The sequence below is a fragment of the Anabrus simplex genome, chromosome 1, assembly GCF_040414725.1.
Source record: "Anabrus simplex isolate iqAnaSimp1 chromosome 1, ASM4041472v1, whole genome shotgun sequence".
Taxonomy (NCBI): Eukaryota; Metazoa; Arthropoda; class Insecta; order Orthoptera; family Tettigoniidae; genus Anabrus; species Anabrus simplex.
In genome coordinates this window covers 239,459,210-239,480,910 of record NC_090265.1, presented here as the reverse complement: position 1 = coordinate 239,480,910, position 21,701 = coordinate 239,459,210, and the positions used below count along the sequence as shown (strand labels likewise).

At 39.9% G+C, this 21,701-nt stretch overlaps 1 protein-coding gene across 1 annotated transcript in view; it reads right to left on the bottom strand.

Annotated features, from left to right (window-relative positions):
* LOC136864449 (organic cation transporter protein) overlaps window positions 1-19,672 on the bottom strand; it is a 184,854-nt gene extending 165,182 nt beyond the window's left edge. Inside the window, exon 1 of the mRNA XM_068225989.1 lies at window positions 19,616-19,672. The gene's annotated coding sequence lies outside the window, so the exon portion shown is untranslated. The remainder of the gene's footprint in view (window positions 1-19,615) is intronic.
* Between the last annotated feature and the right edge of the window lie 2,029 nt (window positions 19,673-21,701).

Here is a 21,701-nt window from a genome sequence, read left to right as displayed (position 1 = left end):
ATATATTTGGAGTGTACAGATCGGGAAAGGGTAGCACTGATGCGGATTCGGAATTATTTGATAGGATAGTCAGCTATGTGGGAAATGACATTGAAAGAAATGTGATTGTAGCGGGAGATCTGAATTTGCCAGATGTAAATTGGGAAGGAAATGCGAACGACAGGAAGCATGACCAACAAATGGCAAATAAGTTAATATGGGAAGGGCAGCTGATTCAGAAAGTGATGGAACCAACCAGAGGGAAAAATATTTTGGATGTGGTGCTGATAAAACCAGATGAGCTCTATAGGGAAACTGAAGTAATAGATGGTATTAGTGATCATGAAGCTGTTTTTGTGGTAGTTAAAAATAAATGTGATAGAAAGGAAGGTCTTAAAAGTAGGACTGTTAGGCAGTACCATATGGCTGATAAAGCAGGTATGAGGCAGTTTCTAAAAAGTAACTATGATCGGTGGAAAATGGTAAATAAAAATGTAAACAGACTCTGGGATGGGTTTAAAGAAATTGTTGAGGAATGCGAAAACAGGTTTGTACCTTTAAGGGTGGTAGGGAATGGTAAAGACCCACCTTATTATAATAGAGAAATAAAGAGACTAAGAAGGAGGTGCAGACTGGAAAGAAATAGAGTTAGAAATGGCTGTGGAAGTAAGGAGAAATTGAAGGAACTTACTAGAAAATTGAATCTAGCAAAGAAGGCAGCTAAGGATAACATGATGGCAAGCATAATTGGCAGTCATACAAATTTTAGTGAAAAATGGAAGGGTATGTATAGGTGTTTTAAGGCAGAAACAGGTTCCAAGAAGGACATTCCAGGAATAATTAATGAACAAGGGGAGTGTGTATGTGAGGATCTTCAAAAGGCAGAAGTATTCAGTCAGCAGTATGTAAATATTGTTGGTTACAAGGATAATGTCGAGATAGAGGAAGAGACTAAGGCCAAAGAAGTAATAAAATTTACATATGATAACAATGACATTTACAATAAGATACAAAAGTTGAAAACTAGAAAAGCGGCTGGAATTGATCAGATTTCTGGGGATATACTAAAGACAATGGGTTGGGATATAGTACCATATCTGAAGTACTTATTTGATTATTGTTTGACCGAAGGAGCTATACCAGATGAATGGAGAGTTGCTATAGTAGCTCCTGTGTATAAAGGAAAGGGTGATAGACATAAAGCTGAATATTACAGGCCAGTAAGTTTGACATGCATTGTATGTAAGCTTTTGGAAGGCATTCTTTCTGATTATATTAGACATGTTTGTGAAATTAATAACTGGTTCGATAGAAGGCAATTCAGTTTTAGGAAAGGTTATTCCACTGAAGCTCAACTTGTAGGATTCCAGCAAGATATAGCAGATATCTTGGATTCTGGAGGTCAAATGGACTGTATCGCGATTGACATGTCTAAAGCATTTGATAGGGTGGATCATGGGAGACTACTGGCAAAAATGAGTGCAATTGGACTAGACAAAAGAGTGACTGAATGGGTTGCTATATTTCTAGAAAATAGATCTCAGAGAGTTAGAGTAGGTGAAGCTTTGTCTGACCCTGTAATAGTTGAGAGGGGAGTTCCTCAGGGCAGTGTTATCGGACCTTTATGTTTTCTTATATATATATAAATGATATGAGTAAAGGAGTGGAATCGGAGGTAAGGCTTTTTGTGGATGATGTTATTCTCTATAGAGTGATAAATAAGTTACAAGATTGTGAGCAACTGCAACGTGACCTCGAAAATGTTGTGAAATGGACAGCAGGCAATGGTATGTTGATAAACGGGGCTAAAAGTCTGGTTGTGAGTTTCACAAATAGGAAAAGTCCTCTCAGTTTTAATTACTGCGTTGATGGGGTGAAAGTTCCTTTTGGGGATCATTGTAAGTATCTAGGTGTTAATATAAGGAAAGATCTTCACTGGGGTAATCACATAAAGGGGATTGTAAATAAAGGGTACCGATCTCTGCACATGGTTATGAGGGTGTTTAGGGGTTGTAGTAAGGATGTAAAGGAGAGTGCATATAAGTCTCTGGTAAGACCCCAACTAGAGTATGGTTCCAGTGTATGGGACCCTCACCAGGATTACCTGATTCAAGAACTGGAAAAAATCCAAAGAAAAGCAGCTCGATTTGTTCTGGGTGATTTCCGACAAAAGAGTAGCGTTACAAAAATGTTGCAATGTTTGGGTTGGGAAGAATTGAGAGAAAGAAGAAGAGCTGCTAGACTAAGTGGTATGTTCCGAGCTGTCCGCGGAGAGATGGCGTGGAATGACATTAGTAGACGAATAAGTTTGAATGGCGTTTATAAAAGTAGGAAAGATCACAATATGAAGATAAAGTTGGAATTCAAGAGGACAAACTGGGGCAAATATTCATTTATAGGAAGGGGAGTTAGGGATTGGAATAACTTACTAAGGGAGATGTTCAATAAATTTCCAATTTCTTTGAAATCATTTCGGATAAGGCTAGGAAAGCAACAGATAGGGAATCTGCCACCTGGGCGACTGCCCTAAATGCAGATCAGTATTGACTGATTGTAAACATTTCTCATGTAAGTGATGTGTAAGTTTAATTGCGAGGTGAATTGGAGGCTCGCGGTGTTGGCATGTGTGCGTTGTGTCATTCTAACTTTCCTATTATTGATATTGTTGTGCTTTCTTGTTTTCTGCTCCATATACGGTATGCGTATTGTTTTGGTTGTTCGTATTATTATTATTATTATTATTATTATTATTATTATCATCGGGGTGTGTTTTTCTTTCTGTTAGTTTTCCCTGATTTTGAAATGCGTGCTCTGATTTGTGTCTTATTTCGTGTGATTTTCCAACTTAGTGTCTTGTTGCAATGTAATCCTTTTCTTGCCGATACCTTCCGCATTTGGTCTTATCTCATGTGCGCATTGTCGTGGTTCCAAGGCCACATCGTAGTTAATTTAATAATGACCATCTTGGTCTTTTGTAAAATTATTTCTTTATATGAAATGTAACATCCTAAAAATTTAAATCTTATGATACATGTAATTATAATTTTATTATTATTATTATTATTATTATTATTATTATTATTATTATTATTATTATTATTATTATTATTCATGTCGGTAACTCCTCGGTTTTATAAATCTGAAATTTCTTTGCCCGGTGATCAACGCTCACATACCTTATTCTTACTGACACTAAGGATACGATGAAGACCCAGTGCAGTGGATTTGGTCAAAACTAGCGAAAAGAAAACTGCTAGGAACTGGACTCGGGCCTCTTACAGATAAAAGAAACATATAAGAGACTCAAAGAAATTAAAAAAAACATAACGGTGATAAGGGTAAGAACATAAATTTATTATGGACAGAAAATCAAAAGAAAATAGTATAAGTAAAACAAGGGGGCCAAAAATCAAATGGGTAATGTAAATAATATGTGGCCCGTGATTAAAATACACCGGACTCAATGGTAAAAGTACTTTCACAAACGCTTACCTTCGTAAAGGACATGAAGCAAAGTTTAGCATAAAGATATGGCATCTATATAAATTAGCTGAAGCATATGAATTTAGACGATACAAAACATTTCTTTATAGCACGTCAGGTCAAGGCAGTCATAAGATTAGAGAGTAATAGCCTCACATCATAACGTACTCTCATTCGATTCCACCGTCAAGACATCAAGACTCTAAACAATAAAAATCACATCCCCCGAGAATACAATAACATTAAGTAAAAGGAGCATAAAATGGAGAAGAGGGAAGGGTGCACCGAGCTCTTAAAATTCAACCAGAGAGAAAAAGGAAAAGGGGCGGTTACCATGGTTTCACGCAACACAACAAGAAAATATGGAAAGACAACACTCAAGGAATAAAACATATACACTAGAAAATAAGTAAGGAAAGCCAATGACGGCGATATGAAACGATCAATAAACAGGTAAATTAAGCACAAAAGGTATCACGAATCAAACGTCGGAACCACCCACGCTCACACAGAGACTAAGAGGTTAGGTTTTCGCAAATAAAGGGACGCATAAGAGCGTCGACGTACAGTACATAATAAATAAACAATCGCTCTCGAGCTCAGACAGTATGAACCAGAAAGTGGTCCATCAAAAGAGACGGAGTGTCTCCAATACCAAAACACTCAGAAGCAGGCAAATCGCGTAGTTAGCTTGAATTCATACCACATCAATGAAATGGATATGAATTATACAGAACACGCGATAAAATAATACGACATGAGCTCAAGCGGAATGTTAATGAAGCGACATGGGTAAAAGGTCTCGGAAGCCCACAGCAAAAAAATCTCATACACACATGAATCCGTGTTATCTTCTATTCTCAAAATAAACATATCGGATCAATAAAAGAAAATCAAGGTTAACACACGAATAAATCAGAAAAACACGTAATGAGGGAAGCCTTTCTAACCCAACTAAAAGAAGATTAAAGAAAAATAAATACCTCGATTGTATAAGCAAACAGCATACTCAAAAGGTTGAGATGTGTACAAAGACATCTTGAATTTCTTAAAATATCTTTTATAAGCCATAAATGCGACTTGAAAATCGAATCTTTCCATCTTCTCAAGTCGAAAGATCTCAAAAACGTCCGTCAGAAAGACAATCCAACAAGACGGGGCAAAAAGAAATGCTTTAACCTATCCTATCGTATACGCCATCTGTCGGAATAGAGAAGGATTACATAGTGCTAACGACACATGATGGGAAAGAGTAATAGTTCATAGATACTAGAGTTCGCTAGGAACGTGAAGACATCAGAAAAAGTAAACGTACCATAAAATGATATGGTGCGGTAGATTTGTTACGTCACTAGCCTAAATATTTATTATCTGGTGAACGCTAAAATTTTGTTGGCAGGCTTTACCTATTATTAATAAAATTATATAGCTTGGCTGTGTGTTTCTAGCTGACCTTTAGCGTGTGTTGTCGTTCTGTTTGCATTGTGGAACATAAATTTTTTTTCTCTCCTTGTAATATTGTATGAATATGGGGAATAGTTTTCTGTTTACTAGTAATTAACATTTGGTTCGTTTTATAAATTTATTGTGTAATATTGATACTGATCGCCATATATTCCGGGTTCGTGTGTATTGTGTGTATTGTCTAGTGATTGACTAAAGGAAGGTTGAAACCTTGTTGCAACAAGTTCATTATTAATGGCCAGTGATTAATTTGCAAAGGTGTACTTTAAAGTTAAAGCTTAAAATTAAAATTTAATATTTTAAAAGGGGATTTGTACATAATAAGTATTTACATGCTTGTAAACATTTTCTGTATTATACTTTAGTTACTGGTCTAACTTAGTACAAATTAGTAATTTATTTATTTATTTATTTACCTTGTTGGTTCCTTAACTTATTTAATTTTTAAACGTAGGAACGTTTTACTGTAAATTATTATGAATTTCATTCATTTCTTTATTTAATTGTTAATTATTTTGAAACAAAGTTATTTACCCTTCATTTATTATTTAAAAGAAGAAAGGAAATATTTAATTATAAATGCTATTAATTTTTTCTTTAAGTAAACATCTTATTTACACTTTTATTTCCTCTGTTATTTGGTAGTGAGTAATCTTGGCAAAGCTTCTTCATGTTTTTGCCCTCCACGCTTCGTATTTTGTGCTACTGCCCTTACGGTAAGTAACTGTGTTTGTTTTCATTTTGTTGTTCGTGCGTTTGCGTTGTTTTGTGTACTTCTTGGGGAGGTTGCATAAAGATAGAGAGAAAACATGTTGATGTTAAATGTGAAGACATTGATCCAATGATATATTTATATATGAAATTCGATATGCGTCAATGTAGGTTATATACGATAAATGTTGCGAAGTATTGCAAGAGATATGAAGTGAAATATGAGAATAGGAATATGGGATGATGTTATGTGAGGATGAAAATGAAAGAATTGAAATATGAATATAATGCTACGAGGATATAATGGAAATGAATGATATATAGATAGAGAAAGAATGAAGTATTGACGCAGACGCGGATCGATAGTATTTATTAAGCAATAACGATGTTTCTTTCGTTGGAAATCCATATCGTCCAGTAAGATGACAACATGAGGCATTAGTTGTGAATAGTGAGATAGGAGTTGATCATCAAAGATAAACCCTATTATGAATGATTATTCATTTAAATGAGTATTTCAATATGATATTCCTACTCATATGTTTTATGAAATATCGATTATAGCAGGCATGTATTAACTTGAGTAGTTATTCCTACTACTTATTAATAATTTTAAGTGGATTATAGTGACTCAATACATTTAACCAAGGCATTTCCTACACCCATAGTTAAGTTATATAAGGTCATGCATTGAAATTTTGATTCAGTTGAAAGTTTAGTCGGTTGTTTATGACATATTTAATTCAAGTTGGAAGTTAAGTTCGTACATAATGCAAGGATAATCAATTAATGTTATTGTTTTGGATGAATTATACCATATAATTGCAATTGATATACGAAACTAATCTTATCCTTTCCGCCAATCCTACGAAACGTTGAACCGAGTTCGATAGCTGCAGTGGCTTAAGTGCGGCCAGTATCCAGTATTCGGGAAATCGTGGGTTCGAACCCCACTGTCGGCAGCCCTGAAGATGGTTTTCTGTGGTTTTCCATTTTCACACCAGGCAAATGCTGGGGCTGTACCTTAATTAAGGCCACGGCCGCTTCCTTCCCACTCCCAGCCCTTTCCTGTCCCATCGTCGCCAAAAGGCATATCTGTGTCCGTGCGACGTAAAGCCAATAGCAAAAAAAAAAGAAACGAAACGTTGAATAAACAAGAAAAGTATTTGTCCTAAGAATTTAACACAGACTTACGGTAAAATGAGGAGTGTCATACTGAACCCTTGAACTTACCATTCCATCGTTTGTCGGCCACGGCTGCTACAGTAGAACAATCTAGAACTCTTAAATCATGGGTCGTTGCGGGAATAAATCCGGTCACGATCTTAACCAAACGATGGGGTTCAGAAGAGAGCCTAACTACTTGAAATGAGGAGCAAAATGTGCTTACTAACTGTTATTAAATCGAAATAGCACGACAACATTATTAATTTAATATACATTCTTGAAATAAAAAAATGAATTATTTATTATCGAATGTTTCAAACACAGTCACATTGCATAGCGTTGATTTATTTCTTACAATATCGAAGAGTTGCTTCGGAGAAGTTAGTACCTTAGTGGACAGCGAAACTGAAAAACTGAAAAAGGGAAGACCTGAAAACCAGGCACCTATTATTCCAAACGAGAACTGAGAGTTAATCCACACGATCCGTGGAAAATCTGACTTTCAACAAATAGAACGCCTGATTTTCTCTCAATTAAGGTTATCCACCAGTCGAATACCCTCTACGGATACGGAACACCCGCCGAATGGACCCTTAATCGAACCAAATTGACTATCAGTTGCTTTAGATAGGTTGCAAAATATTATGGGAAAGCATGGTGTTCACTACGAGTTAACAGCATCATTCACAATTGAAATAAAATTCCACCATGTATTTGTCATTCATGACACCCTTAAGTAATAAGGTAATCCCGATGCTAAATGTGCATCACCAAAAACAGCTGTTCGGAAGGAACCAACAACAACATGATCCGTGAGGATCTTACGTTATGTCGTTCTAAAGGAACAAAACTGCGAAATGCAGGAACACTTATTCATCCTGCATTTAGAAGAAATGCCAAACACTGAAGTTAATTAAAAAGGGGAAAGTCACTTGAAAAGTATTATTATCGAACCGATTTTCAGGTTAGAAATGGTTTTGTCACGCTTAATAAAATTACCAGTCCACATCGAAAAATATTACAACTTTGAGGAATTCCTTCCCTTGAAAAACAATGACTACCATTACAGATCTATCTATTTATTGTCTGTCCCAACACACTACTTATAAAGTGATTACTTAATTAAATTCAACTACGAATAAAATGAAAGTACGACAAAGATTGAAAATAAAAGAGTGTTACTGGCTGACGAATCGAAACCGCATTCGCAACTCAAGTCTCACACTAATACACTGAGTGTCAATATGCACACTATCAAAACGAAACGGACGTCAGAACGACAAAACAATTAAGTCCGTAAAATAAATTAACATATCGAAGTCAATAAAGCTCAACACGCACGGAGAATTACAGTAAAAATATTTAATCTCCATCAGGTCGATATCCAACATTTGGGCAACCCTCAATCGCCGATAGCGGCCCCGGTATCTTAAGGAACACCAACAGCTGTTCGAGCTACGCATTTGTTGGCCTCATCATAACCGATCTGACCCTCTTCGTAATTTATATTTTACTGTAGGTGCTATCTTCGTCCAGGCCACTTCGCAAAAACAAAAGAAACATCTAATCTGAGACTTGAGTGTGTACAGCTGACATCCCAGACCTATCGTCGGGCTCACTTAAAAATCTGTACATCCTAACACTAATCTCTATGTACATGATACCTTCCTAATTCTATCGTCGGGCGTGATCTAGGACGTCTCATCATCAGTAACTCCAAGGATAACATGTGACGTCCTAAATCTATCGTCGGGCGTCAAAAATGGGTCGCACTACGCATCCCTTAACGTATCAGGCGAACTAGCAATTTCAAACAAACTCTGACATTTCAATACTAAACCTGGTCAGACTAATAACACACAACGGAACAACGTCTCTTACTATTAAACGAATGCAAGTCGAAAAATACAGTAAGTCTCTATATCGTTACAATACGTGAACTCGAAAATAAATATACGTGACGAGCAATTCTCCACCTCAAACACAATCTCAGCCTGTGCACTGAAGTTTTAGGGAAACAAATGATAATTCCCAACACACGTCTACCATAGTGGATGCCTTCAAAATAATAATCATCACTACCGCGTTAGAAACTCTCAAATCGCCTATCGTCAATTCCAAATATTTATATCAATGACATACCCAGTGAACGAAATTCAATACAACACCAACCATGTGACCTAAATGCTCTTTTATCCTTGAGGTCACATTATCTTAATATTCCTACGGGCTTTAAGTAACAAATCACTGGACGTTTACTACCAAGATTTTTAACCTTTTTCTAGAGTCGTTTTCACTTGGGATCTTACTAGAAATCTACGGTGCTTCACACAGTAGTCGTCTCAAATTTCGGATTGGTAGCGGAAAACACTACAGCCTGTCTCAATACAGCCTGTTTCCTAAATACACTGACTGACAGAGCAAATGCAACACCAAGAAGGAGTGGTTCGAAAGGGATGAAAGTTGGGGAAAAAACAGAGACGGCACGGACGAATAATTGATGTTTATTTCAAACCGATATGCAGGTTACACAATGCGCACGGCATCGACTCAGTAGGATGTAGGACCACCGCGAGCGGCGATGCACGCAGAAACACGTCGAGGTACAGAGTCAATAAGAGTGCGGATGGTGTCCTGAGGGATGGTTCTCCATTCTCTGTCAACCATTTGCCACAGTTGGTCGTCCGTACGAGGCTGGGGCAGAGTTTGCAAACGGCGTCCAATGAGATCCCACACGTGTTCGATTGGTGAGAGATCCGAAGAGTACGCTGGCCACGGAAGCATCTGTACACCTCGTAGAGCCTGTTGGGAGATGCGAGCAGTGTGTGGGCGGGCATTATCCTGCTGAAACAGAACATTGGGCAGCCCCTGAAGGTACGGGAATGCCACCGGCCGCAGCACATGCTGCACGTAGCGGTGGGCATTTAACGTGCCTTGAATACGCACTAGAGGTGACGTGGAATCATACGCAATAGCGCCCCAAACCATGATGCCGCGTTGTCTAGCGGTAGGGCGCTCCACAGTTACTGCCGGATTTGACCTTTCTCCACGCCGACGCCACACTCGTCTGCGGTGACTATCACTGACAGAACAGAAGCGTGACTCATCGGAGAACACGACGTTCCGCCATTCCCTCATCCAAGTCGCTCTAGTCCGGCACCATGCCAGGCGTGCACGTCTATGCTGTGGAGTCAATGGTAGTCTTCTGAGCGGACGCCGGGAATGCAGGCCTCCTTCAACCAATCGACGGGAAATTGTTCTGGTCGATATTGGAACAGCCGGGGTGTCTTGCACATGCTGAAGAATGGCGGTTGACGTGGCGTGCGGGGCTGCCACCGCTTGGCGGCGGATGCGCCGATCCTCGCGTGCTGACGTCACTGTCACTCGGGCTGCGCCTGGACCCCTCGCACGTGCCACATGTCCCTGCGCCAACCATCTTCGCCACAGGCGCTGCACCGTGGACACATCCCTATGGGTATCGGCTGCGATTTGACGAAGCGACCAACCTGCCCTTCTCAGCCCGATCACCATACCCCTCGTAAAGTCGTCTGTCTGCTGGAAATGCCTCCGTTGACGGCGGCCTGGCATTCTTAGCTATACACGTGTCCTGTGGCACACGACAACACGTTCTACAATGACTGTCGACTGAGAAATCACGGTACGAAGTGGGCCATTCGCCAACGCCGTGTCCCATTTATCGTTCGCTACGTGCGCAGCACAGCGGCGCATTTCACATCATGAGCATACCTCAGTGACGTCAGTCTACCCTGCAATTGGCATAAAGTTCTAACCACTCCTTCTTGGTGTTGCATTTGCTCTGTCTGACGTATTTGAGCACCTTCAAATACCACCGGACTGAGCCAGGATCTAACCTGCCAAGTTGGGGTCAGAAGGCCAGTGCCTCAGCCGTCTGAGCCACTCAGCCCGGCTTAAGAGAGTATGGTTGCCCGATTTTAATTCCTCTTTAAACAATAACCACATCGCCTATATTTTCTAGTTATATCCATGACCACTAGGCAGTATTGCTGCAGTTAACGACAGGCGCAATAGCTAGGTTAATAATAGAATGTTATATCTAGAAGTGTATATCACCGGACGACCTTGCAGTGCACTTAGAGGCGCGCGGCTGTGAGTGTGCATCCGGCAGATAGTGAGTTCGGAACCCCACTGTTGACAGCCCTGAAAATGGTTTTCTGTGGTTTCCAATTTTCACACCGGGCAAATGCTGGGGCTGTACCTTAATTAAGGCCACGGCCGCTTCCTTCCCATTCCTAAGCCTGTCCTATCCCATCGTCGCCATGAGACCTATCTGTGTCGGTGCGACGCAAAAAAAAAAACAAAAAAAAAACAAGAATAGTTGAGTTGTGGCATTGCTTCCACTTAGTTATGTCAGGCTTCTGGCTTTCATCTAGCCTATCCAACCTGCCTTGGTCTATCTTGTTCTTTTCCGACCCCGACGGTATTAGGCTTCCGCGACCTAGGGGGTCTTTCATTTTCATGCCCTGCGTGGCCCTTGCCTTTATCTTGCCAATACCTTCATTTTTCGGAATGTCGGACTCCGCAGTACAGCTCCGATTAACTTCAAACACCAGTTCGTGGCGAGCAGCCGGACAGGCAGGTTGTAACATAGCTCGACTCCGCTATAGCTAGTGAGACTTGTCAGTGCGGCAGTGAAACCATCTTCAGACATAAACATTTCATTAGTGAACTCATCATAGTTTACCGTTTAATACATTGAATTGTGGACAAGTTTAGTATCAGTTAGTTAATACTATACAATGGTTGACCCCCTAGATACGGGGCAGTCCATTAAGTTGGCATTAGAGACTTGTTATATGCACGACTCGCTACCTCAATTAGACTCAGTGAACCATAGGCCTACTCTATTGAACGGAACATCACAATTTCAACCAGCACCTGCCAGTTATGATCATCAACAGTTAGCAAGCTATTCTCATCAGCCACACCAACATCAACAGCAGCAGCAGGACCAGCACCAGCAACATAACGCCGCTCAGAACACGGCCCCTCATATCCCCTCACTACAAGAGAGCATCACACCTGCAGGTAATAATCTATGTACTCCTCATCACGGTAATGACCTACTAGATAATAGTGTAGATGTACCTAATCAACCAGCTAAACGGTTTTGCGGACAAATGGTAGGACAGTCAAATGGAACCATAAACGAAGTCGAAAAGTTGATAGACATGGATATGTCAGACGCCAGTACTTCAACATCTAGTAAATCCTCCGTTCAAGACGTGCCAGTAAATACTAACTCAAGTTCAAATAAGCTTAGTTCTGCTAAGACAGCGCCTACCTATCAAAGTAAAGACAATAGATATAGTCGCACAGACATAGGCCCGTACTGTATTTTCGTAGAAAGTTTGGACAGTAAAGTTGGTCATCTACACCCTATGTCGATAGGTAAACTGCTTTTTCAACATAACAATGCCTTTAAAAAGGAAGTGGTTGACATACGCCCTATTGGAAAAAATCGTTTAAAAATTGTAGCTCGCACGGCAGGATCTGATAATTAAATTGTACAATGTGATGTTTTTAAACAAAGGAATTTAGAAGCTTACATTCCCAACTTTCTTATCCATAAACAGGGTATAATCAGAAATGTCAACACCACGTTAAGCGAGCAGGAAATTTTAGAAGAAATTGACTCTCCATATCCAGTTGTGCGTATTAAGAGATATACCAAAAGATCACCTACGAACCCAGATCAAGTTATAGCAATCCCAGTGTGTCTCGTAACTTTTCGATCGCAGTCCCTCCCCACTCATATAGCTATATTGGGAACTCGCAGTGCTGTGGAACCGTATGTTGCTCCGGTAGTGCAGTGTGAAATATGTTTACGCCTGGGCCACAGGCAAGTACAATGTAAGTCAAGAGTAGCGCGCTGTAATAGATGTGCGGGTCCACACTTAACAGAAAAATGTGACAATACCACGGAAGTTCGGTGTGCACTCTGTCAAGGTCAACATTTTGCTTCAGATAAGAACTGTCCGGTGTACGTCAGACAGCGGGACATGAAAAGGGCAACTGCTTATAACACACTTCCTATGCATACATCAACAGAGCAGCAAAGTCAGGGATACGCTCAGGTGGTTGCTACTGTACCACAATACAGTAGCCGCGAAGAATTTCCTCCTCTACCAATACAACCACTACAAAATTCATCTATAATAAACACTCAGTATCATACAGCATTGCCATCAATGCAATCATCACAACAGTTATCCCATCCACAATATCAAGGTCAACAGGAACAAGGGCTACTCTCACCGCATCATGCCGCGCCTATGCAACGACAACTTCCCTCCCTCTCCACTCAACGTCCTACTCGCCGCCAAGAAGCTCCTCCTCCCTCCCCAGCTTACCCTCCCCCACACCAACGAGTGTTTGCTCCTCAACAATTACCAATTACACCTATTAGACAAAACCCATATCCTCCTCGTCCACATAACATACCTGATCATTCCATCAATCGAAATAACTTCATTATAGAAGAATTAGCCAAACTTATCATGCATGTAATCACCTCGTCTCAGACAACACCCATAGAAAATCCCCTTGTCATTCGGGATTTAATATCTAGTTTAATAAATAAATTCAATGGGTTTTAAGGTCCTGCAGTGGAATGCTAGATCTGCCATTGCTAATAAGGAAAGTTTAGAGCACGAACTTGGTTGCAGAGATATCAAGGTGGCAGCGATTTCCGAGACGTGGTTCAACGCATCAAAACTTATAAGATTTCGAAATTATAATATTCTACGAGACGATCGGTTCGATGGCAAAGGAGGTACAGCACTTTTCATACATAATGCAGTTCCTTTTAAGGTACTGCCTGTCACAGTGGGGGTAGATCCTGGTATACAACTCGTTGCAGCACGTATCCATTTACCTGCGCTTGAGTTCACATGTCTTTCAATATATTGTAAACCAGGCAGAATTATAACACCGGCAGTTTGGAATCAAATTTTATCTGCTTTGGCACCACCGTACCTTATATGCGCAGACCTCAACGCACACAGTACTACCTGGGGGTGTGCCTTCACCGACCGACAGGGTTGCAATATTTTAGAGACAGTCGACACTTTCAATCTATCTATATTGAATGACGGCTCACCAACACTAGTTCCGTCCTTATATCACCGTCCATCGGCAGTTGATATAACAATGTGCTCTCCCGCCATTGCCACAATCACCCACTGGAATGCACTTAAAGACCCGCTTGGTTCAAATCACTATCCAATACTTATAAACATTGATATTTCTCCTGCAAGTAACCCCTCACCATATCCATCAAGCAAGTGGAATGTGCATGGTGCAGACTGGACGCTTTTTACGGCTAAAATACTTGAGGAAACACGCTGTTTCCGGACCCAAACATCCGCCATGGACAATTATAATACCTTTGTCGAGATGATGGAACGTGCTGCTCATATATCTATCCCCCTGAGAAAACCTCCTGGTCAGAAAAACACTCCAACAGTATGGTGGAACGCTGATTGTTCCCGTGCCATTGCTCTCCGGCGGACGGCTCTCCGGGAATTCCGAACACACCCTACCCAAGAAACATACCTACAATATCAGAAGATTTCTGCTCGAACCAAGCGATTTCTCAAGCAAACCAAGAAACAGAGTTGGCAAAAATACTGCTCCACATTGAATAAGGAAACTCCAATAGCAGATATCTGGCATCGCATACGCCATTTGCGCAACAGAAATTATAGTACTCAGGATTCGTCACCTGATACCTCTTGGTTAGAGGATTTTGCTGATAGAATTACGCCACCATAACCTAGTTTTCCACCGTGTACATTTAATGAAGAGCACTCCGAACACTTTCTCTGTTCGCCATTTACAATCAACGAGCTCCGTGTGGCCATTAAGAACTCCACCAATACAGCACCGGGCATCGATGAAATCCGATACCCCATGTTACAACACCTTCCTGACGAAACATTGCAGCTTTTCCTCCGAATTGTCAATGAACTTTGGTTTCAAAAATGCATACCTGAGTCATGGAAGACACAAATTGTAGTTCCCATCCTCAAGCCAGGAAAAGAGCCAGGAGATCCAGCAGGATATCGAGCTATTGTTCTTTCTTCCTGCATTGGTAAAACGGTGGAAAGAATGATTAAAAATCGCTTGGATTGGTGGCTAGAATCACAATCTCTGCTACCTTCTACACAAAATGGATTCCGCAAGGGTCGTGGCACGTATGATAACCACGCCATATTAACCGCAGCGATTCATACAGCTCTTCTAAATAAACACTACCTTTGTGCACTCTTTTTGGACATATCCGCTGCGTATGACAATGTACGAATACCAATACTGATGGACAAACTGATTGCTCTTGGATTGCCTCCAACTTTTGTGTCTCGTATATATCAATTTATACATGTTAGATGGCTTTATTTTCGTTATAACCATAGACTTCTCGGACCACGACGATCGACCCAAGGACTACCTCAAGGTGCAGTACTTAGTCCCCTACTGTATACCATTTATACCCGAGATTTGGAAAATATTCTGCCTCCTAGAGTTAGCCTTCTTCAGTATGCTGATGACGTATGTATGTTTACCTCAGCGACGACAGTACCTGCTGCCAAGTGTCGTCTTGCAGATGCTATGCAGCATGTAAATCAGTGGTTACATCAACATGGGTTAGACCTCTCTGCAAGTAAATCCTCGGCAGTAATATTCACAAAAAGAAGAATTGAACCACCAATTTACAACTTCATCCTGGGATCACATAGCATCTTAGTTCAACCACAAACCAAATTCCTCGGACTTGTGTATGATTCCCGTCTCACGTGGACTGCTCATATGCAACATATTATTCCAAAATTGGAACAAGGGATCAATATCCTACGCACATTAACTCGAACTTGGTGGGGAGCACACCCATCTGTACTCTTAGTGCTATATCGTACGCTGATCCGATCGAAGATGGAATATGGAAGCATGTTTTATTACAGTGGCAATAAACGCCTACTAAATAAAGTAGATAGTATTCAATTTCAGTGCATTCGCATTTGCCTTGGAGCTATGAAAACCACACCAACTAATGCTCTACTCTTGGAAGCCGCAGAGATGCCCTTGACTATCCGTGCACAGTTTCTTTCAGATAAGTTCATACTAAAGCAAACTCACACTAAAAATTCAACAGTTCTAATATCTCTTCGCAGATTACAACATTTAGCAGACGATCAAGACCGGCTTTCTTTGAATCAAAGATATCTCCTGCTGCAAAGTGTCACATATATAGATTCACTACTGACCCAAAACTGTCAGAAGAGTGTGGCAGACGTATATGATATTCCATTTGAACACTGCATATGCCCTATGGAAGTGGACAGATCACTAACATATCTACAAAAGGATCACAGATTGGCGCAGTTATGTCAAGAGGATTTGACTCTCCGGTATCCTTCGTCTGTTAAAATTTATACTGATGGCTCAAAAATACCAATAAGTGGCGTAGGATGTGCATTCTATTGTCCTGATCAACATGAAGCTCAAGGTTTTCGTTTGCCAGAACATATTTCTATCTATGCAGCAGAAGCTATTGCCATTATAGAAGCGCTCAAATATGCCAGACGATTCTACCGTAAGAGTATCACTATCCTTACAGATTCATTGAGCGTCCTTTCCACACTATCTACACCGCTTATCCTCCAGAAACCCAATACCTACCATATCAGTATTATTCAAAAAGCATATGAACTCCAAAGACGCGGTTCAAGGGTAAACTTCGTATGGGTCCCAGCCCACATCAGGATACCACATAATGAATATGTAGATGACTTAGCGAAGAAAGCATGTGTCAGTGGACAGGTCCTGAATACTCCCAGCAACTTCATGGATTATACAGTGATTATGTTCCAACGAGCCTATAGTCAGTGGTCACAGAAGTGGGAAGAAACAAAGAGCCACAAAGGTAAATTTTACTCAACGATTGAACAGAATCCCCCGCGACGTCCATGGTTTGCACAATGGAACACTCAACGACGATTCATCTCGACTATCACCCGAATGCGCTTCAACCACGGAAGTTTTAGAAGTCACCTTTATCGCATCAACGTAGTGGACACACCATACTGTTCCTGTGATGGTCAGTCGATTCAGGACCTAAACCATCTCTTTTTTGCATGTGCTCATTACCACCAACAACAAAATGTGTTTCTTACAGCTCTGCTTCACGCTAAGCAACAGTTACCAACCTGTGTAAATACACTACTGGCGACCAAAAACAGAAAAGTGTATACTATTATTGGGAACTATTTAACAACAACTTGTCTACAAATTTGATTGATTTTTTGTGAAATTATGTGATTTCAATGTAATGATGTGCAACGTCTATGTCTTTTATATGTATATATTTCACACTGTGACAATTATTTGTAATGGATTGTAAAGTCCAAACCAGCGTACTGTAATATCCAGGTGGCTGTTTGGTCTGTAACTGATCTAAAGCCAAATAAATTTAAAAAAAACTTCAAACACATATCCGTGCCGACACCACAGTTACACAGACACTCTTTACGTACATTGGATGGTCGGTCATGATTCTCACGTTAAACATCAATTAATAATTAAAAAGGAATGTATTAGGTTGTTTTCTCAGTTTGGTCAGAAATGAAGGTTTTACATTGTTTAAAACCCAATTGATTTATAATGATCCAATGTCTTATTTTAAATTTGTACCAGACATCGCTGTCACGTAAACTAAGGATCTCCAGAAAACTCCAGTTTCATATATCCAGGATAATGAAGCAGGAACATACCGTTAGAAAAATGTATAGAAGATAATTTAAATCTTCTCGTGATGTATCGATTTCTTCCTAAATTTGTGATTCTTGCCACAAAAATGCAAAATGCGATGAAATCAATATCTTATACCGGGAACACCAAGGGCATACATTAGTGTACACAGTTTAATTACGCAAAAAGAAAAACTCCATCAATTTCAAACAGAATTTTCCAACAGTTTCGAAATAAACAGTTTGATGTCACATAACAGCGCATTAAAACCTAGTACGACAGGCTGAGTGGCTCAGACGGTTAAGGTGCTGGCGTTCTGAGTCCAAGTATTTGAAGGTGCTCAAGTACTGTACGTCAGTCCCGTAACGGTAAATTTAGTGACAAATAAAAGAACTCCCACGGAATAATATTTCGGCACCTCGGCGTCTCCAAATACCGCAAGAGTAGTTACTGGGAGGTAAAACCAATAGTAATATTATTATCAAAAACAGGTGCTTTGTAATTTTATAAAGACATGTAAATGTTCCTTAAGTCTTTTAAGCGGAACACGATTAATTGTACGAAATGTGTGCGACAACTGTCTGGACCAGAAAATCATTACTGGTGAAAAGAAACTCTGGTTCAAAGAATCGAACTAACACTATTAGACATATAACTTACGTTTCCTTTCAAAAGATCACAATTTTCTCTTCCTCTTCCTTTCTTTGTACGTTGATTAGAAAGTGCGACGACAAACTTAACATCTTATTGGTTTCTATCAATACCAGCCAGTATTTACTCATGGCCAGTTACATGTTGCATTGATCAAGTGCGTTCCTTCTATAATTTTAAAGTACAAACAGTACCTAAGTTCATACTACCCCCCCCCCCCCTATGTACAGTAGTAGAAAAAGAAATGCTTTAAAGACAGAATTGAATGCAATAAATACGAGATGCGTTATTTTTCATAAATACATCTTCATTATAGACTCTGTCCGCCTTCGTAGCGTCACGGACATCACCATTAGTTGCCGTCTTGAGAGGCGCGGGTTCAATTCCCGTACTGCCAGAAATTTATGAATGGCAGGAAGGATCATATGTGGTTAAAATTGTACATGCAACTCACCTCCGCTGGGGGTGTACCTGACAAGAGCTGCACCACCTCGGGTTGAAGACACGAGTTTACTTTATTATAGACTCTCATGCCATTCAGCGTTCAGTCTGCAATCATCTGTGAATTAACTAAGCGCTTCCACAATCCTATATCTCTGTTGCCTCGTCTAGTTCTCAATCTCTTATTTTTAAATCACCAAAAACTGAATCTAACCTTCGTTGCGTTAGTCTCCCTCTACTTCTCTTAATCCCCATGCCCGAGTCCATTATTCTCCTAGGTAACCTATCCTGCTCCGTTAGCCTCATTTGTGTATAGCCATCCATCGAGTTCATTTCCAACTGTGCCTTTTTCTCCTCATTCCGAGCAGCCTCCTGCCATTGTTCCCGACTGTTTGTACCAGCAATCATTTTCACCACTTTCATGTTTGTTCATTTTTGACGTAGAAATAAGATAAGCTGAGTCCACTTTCATGTTTGCTAATTTATGACGTAGAAATAAGATATGCTGAGTCTACCCTGCTTGCAATCCTGTACAGCAAAATCGGTCTGAAAACAGACTGTGTAAATATAGTTTCATCCAGGAGCGAACTTGAGTTTTACAGGATACCCTTGAATGCAACTACGAGCTCGCTGCATTATTATTTGCAGAAAAATTACCTCACTTATCACAATTATGCTATATTTTTACAACATTTAAGAAAACATATTTCGACTTTCGACAGGGTCAGTTTAGTTTCTACTTATTATTAATTATTTATCCTATTGCTACACAATACTATTAGGCATGTAAAATTAACAATACTTTCTTTATATTATAAATACTACTCTAGGATATCTAAATTATTAACATATTTTCATGACATCATATTTTGCCTAACACTCCCTCTCCAAGTACGCGAACATACCATAAATACCGTAACTAGGAACATACCTCTGAAGACCCTGCTGGTAAGAACACGTGTGGACAACTGGTCGATGTCAGTGCTGGTGGAACACGACGAGCTATTATCTTAATAGTCGGACGAGAACGTGAATAAATGCCACGGAAGTTCTCACCAAGGTTGCCAAGCACTTCAAGGATGCCTCTACTGTCGCGTATAAATTCCCACAATATCATAAGAGGGGGATTTTCTGCTAAACACTGGAATGAACAAGGATTACTCTAAAGAAGAGAAAACTTGAGCTAGAAAAATTGTCAAGTGAGTTATTAAAACGGGAGATTTCCCTGGAGGTGACTACAGTTAGGATGTGAGCTACTTTAAAATAAAATTTCGTGTCGCAATTGTCAGTTTTCCACGTATATATGCTGGTCCCGTAACTTAACACTTTATTACTACTGCTAAATCCTTAGTTACTCTTAGGATTTAGAGACAAGCAGCAAATCAATACTCTTTGGTACACCCACAAATGGCAATCTATTTTAAGAAAATATTTCAGTGTCAATCCAATACTACCAACATAATGGACCGTACTACATAACCATATTAATCAGTGGCGTATCATGGAATCTCCACCGAGGCATGCAACTAGTAACCATGCAGTAACACAATGTATTAAGTAAATTTCATTTCTACTCACCCTAATTACATGTAGGTGAAATCGACCCTTAGATTCGTTTTGCAGAATTCCTTAGTGACGTCACTATAGAAGTCCTCACGTGTTTTCATCTCAACAAGAAGAACCTTTTCTATACACATCATTCCTATTGCATAGAAATGACTTTGAGAATTGCGGACGAGAGATTTTATTCGCTTTAGGGCCGAGAAAGAGCGTTCTACAGATGATGATGTAGCGGGAATAGTTGTAATCAATGTGCACAACTTATAAAGCTCGGGAAGTCCGCTGTGGACATCAGTGGTCAATAGGAATTTCTAGATTTGAGCCATAGTCTTATCTTAGAAGTGTTCAGAAGTGAACATTGCCCTCAATTCGGATTTAAGCCGTACAAAATCAAAATATTTTCCATAAACTTCAATCAATTTACTGAATTGATCTTCAGCAAAATCGCCAGAGAAAAATGAAAATTTCTTACAATCAAGCATTTCAATGAAGGGCGATATTTTAACTTTGATAGAATAATATCATGTACTGGGCGAGTTGGCCGTGCGGTTAGGGGCGCGCAGCTGTGAGCTTGCATCCGGGAGATAGTGGGTTCGAACCCCACTGTCGGCAGCCCTGAAGATCGTTTTCCGTAGTTTCCCATTTTCACACCAGGTACTAAGGCTGTACCTTAATTAAGCCACGGCCGATTCCCTCCCATTCCCAGGCTTTTCCTCTCCCATATGATCTATCTGTGTCGGTGCGACGTAAAGCGAATTGTAAAAAAAAAAGAAAAAAGAAATCAATCATGTATTTCCAAATAAATCCTCCTACACTGCACGTAGCACATAAAATATCATAGACTCACTCTGGTTACTATCCCTGGACCACAACGTCGACAGCACACCATTATCTCATGATTAAATCCACAAGGGGCGCATGTGGCTTCACACTGGATACATTTCACTCAGTGGAACAAAACACAAATCGCATAGATAACTGTCCCACCGTCCAGCAACCACACAACTCAGTCCAGTACTGATGAATATAAAATCCAAAAATATCTGCTTACATTCTGGCCTCAAATCTAACCTGAATCATCAAATACACTTGTTACACAGCGAAAATCCTCTAAATCTGTTATTGTGAAATTTCGTAAGATCCATTATTTTTATTACGGGGACAAATTATCGTTTTAATTTATTATTACTATCATTAATTTTCTGAGTATGCTTAACACAAAACTAGCAAAAAAGTTATCACTTCTTTGACACAGTTTACTTCGAAATGACAATCGTGCTACAACTACCAATATTTTCCTAGCATCCACATGCAACATTACTCTTTAAATGTAATCTAAGTATTTATATTACTTGAAATATGACGTTACCTTATCACGACAGAGAACGTTACTGGAAATAAAATTCAGCACTCAAATACAATATTTATTCGGCTAATAATTTAATTTCGTGTGGCTA